Below are 14,163 nucleotides of genomic sequence, written 5' to 3' on the forward strand. Positions count from 1 at the left end.
GCTGATTGGCGCTTTGCTTCGGCGGCGGCGGCAGAAATAGCGCAAGGAGCGATTGAGTCGGCGGCAGAAATTCCTCGACGCTCGGCGGGAGAAAGAGAGAAAAGCGGCGTCTCGCGAGCGGCGCGCGGCAGAGCATGGTGCCGCTAGTGTGTTCGTGCCTTAACTGGGCCCCCACCCTCTGACGTCACTGCGGCAGCCTTTCGGCCTCTAAATTTAGTCGGCGTTGCCTAAACTCCTCCATCGAGCGAGCTTGGTGGCCGACGAGCCGTTACCACCTCGCCGCTTGGGCTGTCAGCGACACGGGCAAAACAGAGCCTAGCATAACGCTGTCGCTCAGCCGCGTAGCCTGCTGATAGCGGTGCAGCGCATCGAGGTACTCTGGGGCACTGATGCGGTCCGAATAACCGCTGTACTCCGGCAGAGGTACCTTTGAGCTACTCGGAACGCTTGGCTGAGGGGACTGAGGGTCTCCCTTTAAAGCACAAGGCTGTGAGCGCACCGCTTCCAACAGAACGTTTAGGAGCTGCGCCGCAGTTGCGTGCAGCGGTGGCTGCTCCGACGCGGGCGCGGCCGTAACAGGTGCGCGCGCCTGTTCCCCAACATGCGCGTCCAACGGAAAGGGCCAGTACACGGCATGGAGTAGGGTAGGGTTTGCGCTCCGACTGGTGCTTGAGGCCTCACGCGACTGGCAAACGGGTCGACAGCGGAGCACGGTGGCCCACGTCCGTCGAAAGCGTCGCCCACGCGCGTCTCAGGCCAGCGAGCGTCGGTGAACGCGGCGACGTTGTCGGTTAAGCGAGCAGGCTCGCGAACGACATCGCCAACCCTTTACGCTCTCGACCACGACGGGTCAGTAAGCGCGTTCCCGCCAACACCTGAGTGCCCCCGGTAGGAAGGACTAGGTGCGGCTATTTGAGCTGTCAACCGTGCTGCTGACGGGGAAAGGCTTGCATAGGGCGCGACGACTCCCGCACAAGGGCCGAAGTCGAACGCACGAACGAGAAGCCGCCTGCTTAGTAGCGCGTCAACCCCTCGTGAAAGCCTGAGAGCATCTGCCGCGACGAGCGAATCGTCGGGCGCAACACAGCTGGTAGGAGAGGAGGATGTCACGCGCGCCCAATAAGAAATGGCGCTGCGTTGTGACGTAGGCCCGCGCAGCGCACCAGCGTAGCGTGCCCGGACATGCCGGCGCGGGAAGAAGCTGACGGTTGACTGGCCCAGACCAAGAGGCGCCCTGGCAGCCATCTTGGCGGATGCCGGCGCTTATGCGCGCCCGGACTACGCCGTCGGCGCGCTTGCGGCAGCTGGGAACGAGGCGCCAGGTAGGAGGGCGCTCTCGATTCCCACAATATATGACTAACAAAAAAAAAAAGCCCTCGGTACCCCATTCTTTCATTTGTGCATATATATAGATACATGCATATTATGAGGTAGAGGATGCGCAGAACAAAAAAAATAATTTTTACAACTTTTTACAGCGGGACCGGCCTTCCTGAGAGAGAGATCTTTTGTCGGCAGAAAAAACACTTCCTCATCAGAGAAAAGTTTATTTTCCCCGATGGAGGCCAGTCTCCAGTTGAAAAGTTAGAAAAGTAAGTTCTTTACCTCATGGTATTGCTTCTACTGGATCATGTATAAATACATATATCGTCATGACCAAGAAAGACACTGGGGCTCAGGCGCGTGGGTAGCTAGAGCAAGGAAGAGAAGAAGGAAGTCAGCTTGCCCTACGAACATGTTATGAGGTACAGTGTGGCGAATCCCCCATGTGGGTATGAGCCAAGATCTCCTAGGAGACAAGACAAACAGGGGTTGTGTCTCTGTCGTTTAATCCTTACAATGGCGCAGTCACTACGGTGTACTTGACCTTTGCATGCACAGGAAGATAAATGGTGAAAATTATTATTTATCTCACCTTTGCAATTCCTTATGCCATTGTTAAATGTTTTTGTGTGTTTTAGTTGGTTTCCTCTTACATTTGTACAAAACCAGATCTGTTGTTTTAGAGATTTATAATATTAGTAATGTGTTTATGATGACCTCTTTTCAGTGAGCGAAACATGCTTTATGTGACCAACTATGTGTACTATCACTAACAAAGAGAGGTTTATCTTTGTTTTGTTTGTTTCTTTAATGGTGCAGATATCGTGATTTTGTGCCATTCTTATGTGCGATCTCGCATCGTCGAGCGCCACGCTTTTGGAGTGAAGGGACACAGCAGACACGGTCGGTACAAACCAAACAACCACACACACTTATTTAGCTAATTTACAACTACGATATTGTCTGCCGAATCGATACATCAATTGTATTTAACCCGCTAAGACATCAGCACACAATATTACCATACACTCCACGATAAACACAATAACACACGCAAGGCGGCGTCACCAATGCTTGACTTACCACGAGGGCCCCCGACGCGTGGCACCGCGGGCCGCGCGCCCAGGACCCACGCTAGATACTACCGTTCGCGGCAATGACCACGTGCGGAAGAGAGTCGCTCAACTCTCGCCTGCCACCAAGGCTTGCCTTCCGCCAGGGGTCACTGCTGGCGCTATCACTCTAATGACCATGATGATAATAGTGGTGCTCAACGCGAACATAACGCCATCTATCGCCCGGTGGTTGTAAATCGAAATGCGGCTTTTGGGCGAGACACGTGCCCCACGTGTCGCAAACAAATTTACAGGGGGTGTCAGCGCCCTCACATTTCTCCAACCTTAAATCAAACTATATTCTGAAAAAACACAGAGATAGCTACACAAGCTCTAAATATGATAACCCATGTCCCTACATAATGTCCTTGCACCACGACACTGCCGCCGGTCGACGCTGCTGCACTCTCCAGCTCGACTTCACCTCAGTACCGGCCCCACAACAGCAACGTTGCCGTCGGCGCGACGAACCGTCACTAGCGCCGACACGTCTTCCGGTTACTACCAGCACTCACGAGGGCACCGGACTGCAGGCAGTTCCGCAGGTCCCAGGCATCTCCATCGCACGACCTCCCGACCGCATTCCTGGCCAGCGCCGCTGACGATGTGCAGAGGACAGCCAGCCGTGGATCACATCACTCCCGCTGAATACATTAAAAAAAAAAAACTCTACAGAAAGTACGGAGCAGGGCCTAGAGAAGGGAGCGTCGGGCTTTTCACGCACGTGGTACGGTGGTGAGTACTGCTAGCTAACTAACACATCGGCGTGCAACACTCGACACCACGCAGTAACGTGCAACAACTCGACACCACGATCCACCTAGTTGTGTTACGTGCGACAGGCGGCTGCGCAGAGCCTTAGGCCTAATGAGTCGCTCGGCAACAACTGGCATCCACCCAGCCTAGGTGTAAAAGAGGCAGCCGCGAGGAGACATCCACTCTGTAAGGTGGCCCTATTGCTTGCCGCACACAGCAGCTTACCGAGCGATCGGCGTCTGCCGCCCAAACCGTGTTACGACGCCCCGCGTCGAGCCGGAATACCAGACAACAACGACGCCCGGCTCCCTGAGCCTAAAGAGATAGAAGAAGCTATTTACAGAAAATCGGACCACCCACGAGGCTTCCATGCTCACTCACTTGGGGCCTAGCCTACGATCCACGTGCTCCAAGCTTTGCTCACCCCAGGATGCAGACTGCATGGCTCTCGTCCCATTTGAAGAACGTTCTTTAAAAAAACCAATCAAACAACAAAAAACCCCACTTGCGAGCAAAAAAAAAAAAAACCGAGTGCTGACAAGTTCAAACACGTCACCAAACCGATCTCCTCGCTTTTCAACAAAGCACACCGCCGAAGCTAGCGAAGAAGTCCCTCTAGGCCTACTCTACCTCGGCTCTAACTAAAGCTTGCACTGAACCGCGAAAACTGCCGTCTGAGCTCCACATGGGCAGCCAGTGTGGGGTCTCACATCGGCGAGCGCCACGCTCTTGGAGTGAATGGACACAGCAGACGCGGTCGGTACAAACCAAACAACCACACACATTTATTTAGCCAATTTACAATGACGATATCGTCTGCCGTATCGATACATCAATTGTTAACCCGCTAAGACATCTGCACAAAATATTACCATGCACTCCATGACAAACACAATAACACGACAAACATACAATAACATGACAAACACAATAGTACACCCAAAAAGGCCTCGCCAACGCTTGACTTACCACGAGGGCCCCTGTTATGCCTGCGAGTCCGCAGCGAACGTCCATGCCTCAGAAAAAAGTAAATCTGTGTCAAGGCCAGCACGCGAGCCCGCCTGACGCGATGAACAACTCAACGGCGTCAACACGTGACGGCGCCTTTCTGTCCCGCACGTGCAGTGAGTCACCTCAGCAAGCGAGCCCGTCGAGCAAGCAATCGGCGCCTTCCTGTCTGGCGGGTGACGCAATGCCTGGCGACGTCACTCGTCCTTGGGTGCAGCCACCTGCAGCGCAGCCTCTCCAGATTCGATGAGAAAGAATGACGCGGCCCAGCGGCGACCCCATTGGAGGAGTCTGACCTCACGACCAGCGGAGCTTCTGGTTGGACATTTGGTTACTCAAAGAATCCACCCGGCGCATATAAAAGAAGCCCTGCGGCGCGTCGCGAGCAGACCCATTTGAGAGTATAGCTATGTGTTAGAGAGAAGAGCTCGGCTCTTCGCGTCTCTGTCGGCCTCAGTGCCGAATTTGTAACGCCTCTGTATATATGCTGCACATAAACGTTGTTTAACTCACCGTCGTCTCGTCCGCTCATCTATCAGCTCTGCGCAGAAGCAGTCGCGAGCTGAGAAACCTACGCTACCAAACGGCTGGTGACCTTCCCGGTGGAATTCGAAGCAGTGGTGCCTTTGGGACCGTGTTGGCGTCGCCGTCTTTCGCAACAGTGGTTGGCAGCTGCGGGATCGGCCGGCGTCAGCGACATCGATGCGGTGAGTGCCTGATGTTTTCCCCTCAGTTCACCAGACTACTCAAGCTCAGGTTATAGTAGTTTAGAGAAGGGCTGTGTGAAGCATTAGAGTGAGCTTTGATCGTTTCAAGCCAAGTCGAAGCGCTTTGAAACCAAAGTTAATGCGGAGGGTGTAAACACGGGAGTGTTAAAAATTGCTTGCGCGTCTTGCTAGTAGGCTTATAGTGGGTACGGCAAGTAGATTCTTAACAGGGGCAAACAGCAAGAGGCTAGTGTGGACGATGGAGAATCTTAAAGTGAAGGAACTCATCGAAATCAGCTACTCACTCATCAGCTACTCACTCTGCTCACCATGTGACCCCGTATCAGTATTCTGAGTGCATTGCGTAACGGTGATTTATATTCCCCTTGTCTTTTATTTTTAAAATGTATCCCTCTGTCGCCATGTTCATATCAACAAGTGCTGTATTCCCTCAAATTTACCTCGCCCTGTATAGCCTAAAATGTGATTTCATTTATATATATATATATATATAGTTTTTCGTTGTTCTTGCACTGATCCTGCCTGTAAACTGTTCGTTACCTGTCTGTACCATTCCGATTCCTCCCCCCTTACCCAATGCCCTGTTCTGGGGCCGGTAAGGTTTTTTTGAATAAAGAATAAAGAAATTTGTGAGGAACTCGGCATTACTTTGGGCCGTGCGAAACGAAAGCAAGCGATCCTTGAGATCATGAGAGATGAAGGAGTTTCAGCTGAGGAAGTCGATGAGGCCTTGGAGGATATCAAAGTACGCCGCTAAGAGGCTGAAAGGCGAAAAGTAGAAGCTCGTGAACGTGAAGAAGCTGAAAGGCGAGAAGTTCGCGAACGTGAAGAAGCTGACAGGCGAGAAGTTCGCGAACGTGAAAAAGCTGAAAGGCGAGAATGCCGTGAGGAGGCCGAGAGGCAGGAGCGCCTTGAGTTGAAACGAATAGAATTGGCAATCCTACAGTGTTCGCAGGCGCCTCGCGTAGCTTCTGCGACAGTTCAGGTCAGCGGTCAGAGAATTCGCGACCAACTGCCACCGTTCGCAGTAGGCGAGGACATGGCGAAGTATCTCATCAAGTTTGAACACGTCTGTGAGGGAAATGCTTTAGAGCGGTCTCTTTGGGCGCAGAACCTGTTAGCTCTTCTTCCCGGCGAAGTGTCCGACGCGATAACTTGCTTGTCGAGGGAAGCGTTTGAGAGCTATGACGAGGTTAAGGAAGTGCTCTTGAGACGTTATAAGTTGTCGCCCAAGGCTTTCAGGCAAAGGTTCCGGTATGCTAAAACGGGGAATGAGTCACACGTTGACTTCGCGTTTCGTCTTAAAGCTGATTTATTTGAATAGCTCAAGGGCGAAGGTGTTTATGACGACCGCGATAAAGTGGTGGAATGCGTTGCATTGGAGCAATTCTACCGCTGCATCGAGGAGGATGTAAAACTTTGGCTGCAGGACAAACTTGGGGAAGTACAGCTAAACAAGGCAGCAGAGTTAGCTGAGGGGTATTATACTCGCCGAAAGTTGCATAGCAGGGCAGTGCGCGTGGAAAAGGATGAAAGGAAAGAGGGCTTTTCAAAGAAACCTGATCAACGGAAACCCGCTCCGCACCGTAATTTCAAGAAGGACCCGTCTATTACGAAGGACACTGTACGGGAAGGGCAAACGGAAGCGGAGAAATCGAGTGAGGTTCCTAAACAACGCACTGATACCACACGGGCGTTTGAATCACGGAAGCCGCTAATCTGCTACAACTGCAAAAAGGAAGGGCACATCGCGATAAACTGTAAGCAAAAGTTTGCTTTTGCAACAATCCCAGAATCAGAAAAGAACATGCGGTTGTTAGAGCCGTATATCCAAGAAATTAGTGTGAATGGGAAAACGTGTCGAGCACTTAGAGACTCCGCGGCAACCATGGACGTTGTCCATCCTTCGTTGGTGTCTCCGGATGACTTTACAGGAGAATGCGCGTGGATCAGGCAAGTCACCAAGGAGCTGAGTGCTTGCTTACCAATCGCTACGGTTGTCATTGAAGGCCCGTTCGGTAAGCTTCGCACCGAAGCGGCTGTGTCTGCTGCGCTTCCCGATCGTTTTTCTTATCTTTTCTCTAACAACTCAGAGCAGCTTCTCGAAGAGCAGGGTAAATCGTTCTTCCCCAACTTAGCGTACATGGCCCTCACGTGATCGCAAGCGCGGAAGCTTTCGCAGGAGCTTGATCTTGTTCAATGCGGTGAACTCTCAAGTGACCTTGTCGGCGGGTCGACGGAACCTCAGAGAGAAAATTTTCCGCATGAGTCATGTGAGCAGTCACTCGAGTGGCCCGTCGCCGAAGCGACCGGCACGGTTTCCGTAGCAGGGGGAGACGACATGGCGCCATTGAATCAGAGCGAGAGGGCTGCAACGCTCTCGCCTGTAGCGGAAAGTTGGAGTGAGCTGTCGAGGGTTGATCGAGAAACGCTCATTCGAGAGCAGCGTGAGGACCTCTCGATTAAAGCGCTAATGGAAAGTGTAAACTTGGGAAAAAAGAAAATGAATGTTTCTTTTTTTTGAAAAAGCAAGGCTTTTGTATCGGAGCTACACAAATGCGCAAGGTCGCAAGTATGAGCAGCTCTTGGTGCCAGAAAAGTATCGTCGCCAACTATAAGAACTAGCGCATGAAAACGCATGGGCAGGGCATCTCGGCATAAAAAAGACTAAGGCTAGAGTTTCCCTTGAGTTTTATTGGCCGAAATGCTGGAAGGATATCGAAGACTTTGTACGCTCATGCGACACTTGTCAGAGAGCGGGGAAATCCACGGACAAGTGGAAGGCCCCCATGAAGCTTGTGCCAATTATCACAGAACCTTTTCGGCGCCTAGTAATTGATATAGTTGGGCCATTGCCAGAGTCAAGGAAAGGTTGTCGGTACATCCTGACGGCTCTCTGTGTAGCCACAAAATTTCCGGAAGCGATACCACTTAAGGAGCTCAATTCTCCTCATGTCGTGGATGCACTGCTATCTATATTTGCACGCGTCGAATTTCCTTCTGAAATCCAATGCGACAATGGTAGTGTCTTCACCGGCTGCCCTACCTCTATCTTTATGGATAAATGTGGAATAAAAGTAGTGCACAGCTCGATCCATCACCCGTAATCTAATCCGGTAGAGCGTATGCATTCCGTTCTGAAGCGGATACTGAGAGCTCTCTGCTACGAGCACAAATGCGACTGGGAAGCGTGTATTCCTCCCGCTATGTTCGCTTTGAGATCAGCTCCTCATGAGAGCACTGATTTTAGCCCTGCAGAGCTTGTGTATGGCAGGAGTTTGAGAACACCATTGCGAATGCTACGCGAGTCCTGGGAGGGATTCGATGAGGACCCTAATGTAGTTGCGTATGTTCTAGACCTCCTTCAGAGGCTTGGAAAAACGAAAGATCTTGTGGAAAGCCACATGAAGGCTGCACAAGTGTTGTCGAAGGAGTACTACGACAAATCGGCAAAGAAGCGCACATTTGAAGTTGGTAGTCAAGTAATGCTGCTGCGGCCGTCCAAAAAGAACAAGCTTGAGGTTCATTGGGAAGGGCCCGCCAAAGTAATATCGAAGCTTTCTGATACCAATTATGAAGTGAAATTAGGAAGGCGGCCAAACAAAATTTACCACAGTAACTTGATGAAACCATACGTTCAACGTCAAGCGGTCGTAAATCTGCTGTTGAATGCTTCAGAGGAAGAGGGGGAAGAAATTTTGAGTTCTGGTGATGTAATAGAAAGGGGATCGGAGGTAATCTTGGAGCAGTTGAACCTAGAGCCTAGGTTAAGTGAAGTCCAGAAGGAGGACCTGAGAAGGATTGTCTCCGAGTTTCAAGACGTGTTTTCGGACCGTCCCGGAAACACGACGGTGATCGAGCACGATATCAAGCTAACTTGTGAGGAGCCAATCCGTAGCAAGCCGTATCGTTGTTCCCCCGTGAAAAAGCAGATCATGAAAGAGGAGATCGATAAAATGCTGGAGTTGGGAGTCATAGTACCGGGCGAGAGTGACTATACATCCCCTCTAATATTGATTCAGGTGCCAGAAAAAGATCCGAGGCCATGCATCGATTACCGGCGTCTTAACGCAATAACTCGAGACCAAACTTACCCGATATCAAACCTAGAGGAGAGGGTGGAAACTGTGTCACAGTCCAGCTATATTTCCACGTTAGACCTCGTGCGAGGGTATTGGCAAGTCCCCCTTACAGAGCGTGCTAGCCACTATGCCACATTTGTATCTCCATTTGGAACGTATCGTCCACTTAAGCTGAGCTTTGGATTGAAAAATCCACCCTTTTGTTTTTCAGGCTTAATGGACCGCGTTCTTAAAGGCCTCTCTGAGTTCGCTCTGCCGTATCTTGACGATTTCGCCATCTTCTCCAACAACTGGGAAGAACATGTCGAGCATTTACACGTCGTGCTGAACAGGTTGAAAGAGGCTGGCCTTACCGTGAAACCCACTAAATGTCACCTAGGGTGTGGCGAGGTGTCTTACCTGGGGCACGTTGTGGGGCGTGGCCGGCGTAGACCTTCAGAAATTAAGGTAGCCGCTGTCGTGAACTATCCACGACCAACCACAAAATCTGAGATAAGGGCATTCTTGGGCCTGGCTGGATACTATCAGCATTACGTGCAAAATTACTCTAGCATTGCCAGCCCTCTAGCTGACGCACTTCGAAAATCCGAGCCGGTTAAAGTAGTATGGGACTCAAAAAAGGAGAATGCGTTTTGCCAGCTAAAACAGGCCCTAAGCGAAAAGCCTGTTCTCATGGCACCCGATTTCTCTAAGAGATTTGTGATTCAATGCGACGCGAGTGATCGCGGCATGGGAGCTGTATTGTGCCAGGAAGACAGTGCCGGTAACGAAAGGCCAGTTTTGTATTTAAGTCGAAAAAAAAAACGGCAGGGAAGAGGCAGAGGCGTAGAGTACCTCTGAAAAGGAATGCGCTTGCCTCGTGTGGGCCGTTCAAAAGCTAGCTTGTTATGTCTCCGGTTCGAGGTTTGTGGTTGAAACGGACCACTGTCCTCTAACCTGGTTAAATAACATGTCGCCTAAATGTGGCCGGTTACTGAGGTGGAGCATGATACTCCAACAGCACAACTTTGACGTTCGCTACAAAAAAGGAAAGCTAAACGCTAATGCAGACGCATTGAGCCATGCGTTTAGTTAGTACCTTCTCCACCTTTCGGTTTCTCGCCGGCGATTCGGGACAAAATTTTGTCCTCATCACGGCCTTAGCTGAGCGCTCTCATCCAGAATGAGCTCAAGGAGCCAACTTTATGTTCTATTCTATTTCGTTACGTTGTTGTACATGTAAAAAAAATTGAGTTCTCATTTGAAGAGTCTTGTGTCCCACATGTGCCTCTTGATGTAGAGGGAACGAAATTCCGATAGACGCGTAGCTAGGTATATGTTGTACTATACTTTGTCTGGTGTTCTGTCGGGTGACCGAGGGCACTTGCTTGTGTCGTGTGTTGTCTGTTGTCGATCCGTTCTTGACAAGTTGCAGAACCATCGACAAGTGCTGAAACCAAGGATCGTCAGAGACGAGCGAAGCTGGCCGACAAGTTGTGGCGACAAGCCAGTGGAGCTGGGATCCGTCCTCAAGAATAGGATATGTTCCCGGAACAGAGTCTGGAGCTGCATTCTCCCCATGGTCCTGGAGGCGAACCTGGAGGGACCTGGCGAACGAGCGCACCTGACATCCGAGCCCCGTGGAAGCAGCTCGTCTTTCCGGCGCATTGTCTGGCGGCGGGTTTGCTGTTATGCCTGCGAGTCCGCAGCGAACGTACATGCCTCGGAAAAAAGGAAATCTGTGTCAAGGCCAGCACGCGAGCCCGCCTGACGCGATGAACAACTCAACGGCGTCAACACGTGACGGCGCCTTTCTGTCCCGCACGTGCAGTGAGTCACCTCAGCAAGCGAGCCCGTCGAGCAAGCAATCGGCGCCTTCCTGTTTGGCGGGTGACGCAATGCCTGGCGACGTCACTCGTCCTTGGGTGCAGCCACCTGCAGCGCAGCCTCTCCAGATTCGATGAGAAAGAATGACACGACCCAGCGGCGACACTATTGGAGGAGTCCGACCTCACGACCAGCGGCGCTTCTGGTTGGACATTTGGTTACTCAAAGAATCCACCCGGCGCATATAAAAGAAGCCCTGCGGCGCGTCGCGAGCAGACCCATTTGAGAGTAGAGCTATGTGTTAGAGAGAAGAGCTCGGCTCTTCGCGTCTCTGTCGGCCCCAGTGCCGAATTTGTAACGCCTCTGTATATATACTGTACATAAACGTTGTTTAACTCACCGTGGTCTCGTCCGCTCGTCTATCAGCTCTGCGCAGAAGCAGTCGCGAGCTGAGAAACCTACGCTACCAAACGACTGATGACCTTCCCGGTGGAATTCGAAGCAGTGGCGCCTTTGGGATCGTGTTGGCGTCGCCGTCTTTCGCAACACCCTTGACACGTGGCCCGCGGTGCCACGCGCCGAGGACCCATGCTAGAGACAACCGTTCGTGGCAACCGCCACGCACAGAGGAGACTCGCTCAACTCTCGCCTGCCACCAAGGCTTGCCTTCCGCCAGGGCTCACCACCGGCGCTACCACTAACAACCATGATGGTGATAGTGGTGCTCAATGCAAACACAACGTCATCTATCGCTCGGTGGTTGCAAATCGAAATGCAGCTTTTGGGCGAGACACGTGCGCCACGCGCCGCAAAGAATTTTACCCCCACACTTATTAGGCTTCATAAATTTAGTGCAGCTGTTGCACTAAACGGCTGCTGCCTGCCCCCACTGTCCCGAGCCACATTACTTAATGCTCTTCACCTTTTGTCAAAGAACATAACTTCACACATTATATTCTGTAGTTTCACTCTCAAACACTATAATGAATTATGTGCCACAGCGGAGGGCTTCATATCAACTTTTACCCCCTGGGGTAGTATGATGTGGTTTACAACGAAAGCATGCGGGCACAATGGTACTATGCCTGTTCGCTGGGATGATGTAGCGGTTGCAGCACTTGGCTGCTAACATGAAGGTCGTGGGTGTGATTCTCGCAGTGGCAGCCCCATTTGAATGGAGGTAAAATGCTAAAGGCTCATGCGCGATATCTGTGCACATTAAGCACCACCAAATGGTAAAAATTGCCAGAGTCCTTCACTACGGCACACCTCATAACCATATCATGGCATATGAATAATGTTATTGTAGTCTCTATGCCTTCAACAAAAAGAGGCTCCATCAGCTCTGACTTAATCTCGCCATCTCATGCTCAGTGCCAGAGCTTTCTAAGCAAATGCACCATGTGGGGAATATGTTGCTGTGTAGAGAACTTCACTTTCTGAATGTGTAATAGTGATGGCAAGCCTGCATTGTGTTTTCTTAATTTAAATAATTTTTGCTTTCTCGGACAGCTTTCCTGTGAATTGCATGCATTTGGCGGAAAAATAGCATTTCTATAGAGGTGCTTGCTTTCTTTGCATTTGCTTGAAGGAAACCTCCTGATTTAAAACAGGTCACCTCCAAGTCAATGTGAAGACGTTGGGGCATCAGTTGAAGACATGGCTGGGCACGATGCACTCCCTAGGGGCGTGTCATGTACTGTTTTTTTATATCACAGCTTCTTTTTCTCTCATTTGTTGTATCCGTCGTAGATTTCAATACATGTTTCTTCAATATTCAATTCCAGTTTACACATAAACTTAGCCTATGTATATATACATCTAGTCACAGTGCACAATGTACGTGTTTTGTGCTTTGTTCTTAAATAAAGAAGTGTGTATGCAGTACACTTGGCTCAGTATTTCTATTGCACAAGTTAACGTTTAGCATTATATGTTGCCATATGTCAAATTTCATTCAATGAAAGTGTTGCGATTTCAGAAGCTCAAATCACGCACAAGTTTTTTTATGCTTTTAGGTGCTAAATTTATTAATTATTTTCAAAATGCACTTTGGTAAAAAATTTGTGTGTGCTTTAGACTGATTTTGGTGAATGTCCAGAAGAACTAATTAAATTAGCATCTGAAAGCACAGGAAAACTTATTCATGCTTTGAACTCCTGAAATTGCTACTTTTGAGAGTAAAAGAAAAAAAAAGACTGTGGAAGACAGCTTTTAGAAAACACCTGAATAAAAGACATTTCTTAATCTCCCTGTCATGTACACAGTGTGTCCTTTGCGACTTGTTTGGCACTTGCAAGTGATAACCGTGGGTTCAGGAAAGTGTGGCCAAATTGACCTGCAAGGGATGTCCGTGGTATTGTTCTGTATATGCAGTAGATATCAGATATCTAGTTGGGTGTGTCCGGTGGACGGCCCTAGCATCTTATTGTTCTCACTGAGAGAAAGTGACGGCACTGGCAAGAATTCTCGTTGGGTGGCAGGCCATCTCGAACCGAAAAATGATGTAGACAAGCGTCGTAGCCCACAATTCTTTACGATGGCCACGATTTTGCTATTCACCTATTCGACCTTTGCGGTTCTTACAAGACAAGTAATTTGACCGACTTAATTGACTGCAAACGCACGCCTTCGTTGTTTGACAATTTATGCTTTGATCTTATGACATGCACTGCTGCACCCCAATGTTTGTTCATATTTTTTTTTCACACGTGTAAGAAACTTTCAGCTGTGAGTGAGTGCTAGATGGTGCGTGTATTCCCTTTCTTGTCATGCTTTTTTTCCGCTTTAGTCTGGCTTGAAACCTATAGTTCATTACAATTACGGTGTGAGCAGCGTGCCCACTATTCAATGAATGTACCTTATTATTAAATGCCAACCATACTTTCTATAGTACTCTTTAAAAATCAGAACCTCACATTCTACTCATTGACTGCGTCTATGAACATTAGTTCCAAACGCATCCGCGAATCTAAGACCACTCGTTCACTTCATAGGCAACCGAGTTGTATCTGTTTTCTTATTTCATCTTTTTTGCCATAAAGCACTGGCATAAAGGAAAAAAATAACGAACTTGAAGGACCATCTCCCCGAAAGTCAACCCCAATGGGATGCGAAGCAGCAGTGTTGCGCACGGGTTGAACGGCGCTAACACGGGTGCTGCTGTGAGCACTGGAAGATTCATTGAAGTGATGGCTGGCGTAGGTTTTGTAGGTCACACGTACAGTCATGTTTCAACCCGTACGTTTGGCGCGCGTCAGGTTTGTTGGGCGTAAACTGAGGAGTCGGCGGTCGCGGCAGCTGTGAGGATTGTGGCGAGCACAAGGCTGGTGAGGGAGAGAATGA

At 50.0% G+C, this 14,163-nt stretch overlaps 1 protein-coding gene across 1 annotated transcript in view; it reads left to right on the forward strand.

The window, feature by feature from the left end:
- Positions 1-1,478: 1,478 nt before the first annotated feature.
- Positions 1,479-14,163, forward strand: part of LOC119174577 (Importin 9) — a 73,155-nt gene continuing 60,470 nt past the window's right edge. Inside the window, exon 1 of the mRNA XM_037425553.2 lies at positions 1,479-1,592. The gene's annotated coding sequence lies outside the window, so the exon portion shown is untranslated. The remainder of the gene's footprint in view (positions 1,593-14,163) is intronic.

The sequence above is a fragment of the Rhipicephalus microplus genome, chromosome 5 (assembly GCF_043290135.1).
Source record: "Rhipicephalus microplus isolate Deutch F79 chromosome 5, USDA_Rmic, whole genome shotgun sequence".
NCBI classification, from domain to species: domain Eukaryota; kingdom Metazoa; phylum Arthropoda; class Arachnida; order Ixodida; family Ixodidae; genus Rhipicephalus; species Rhipicephalus microplus.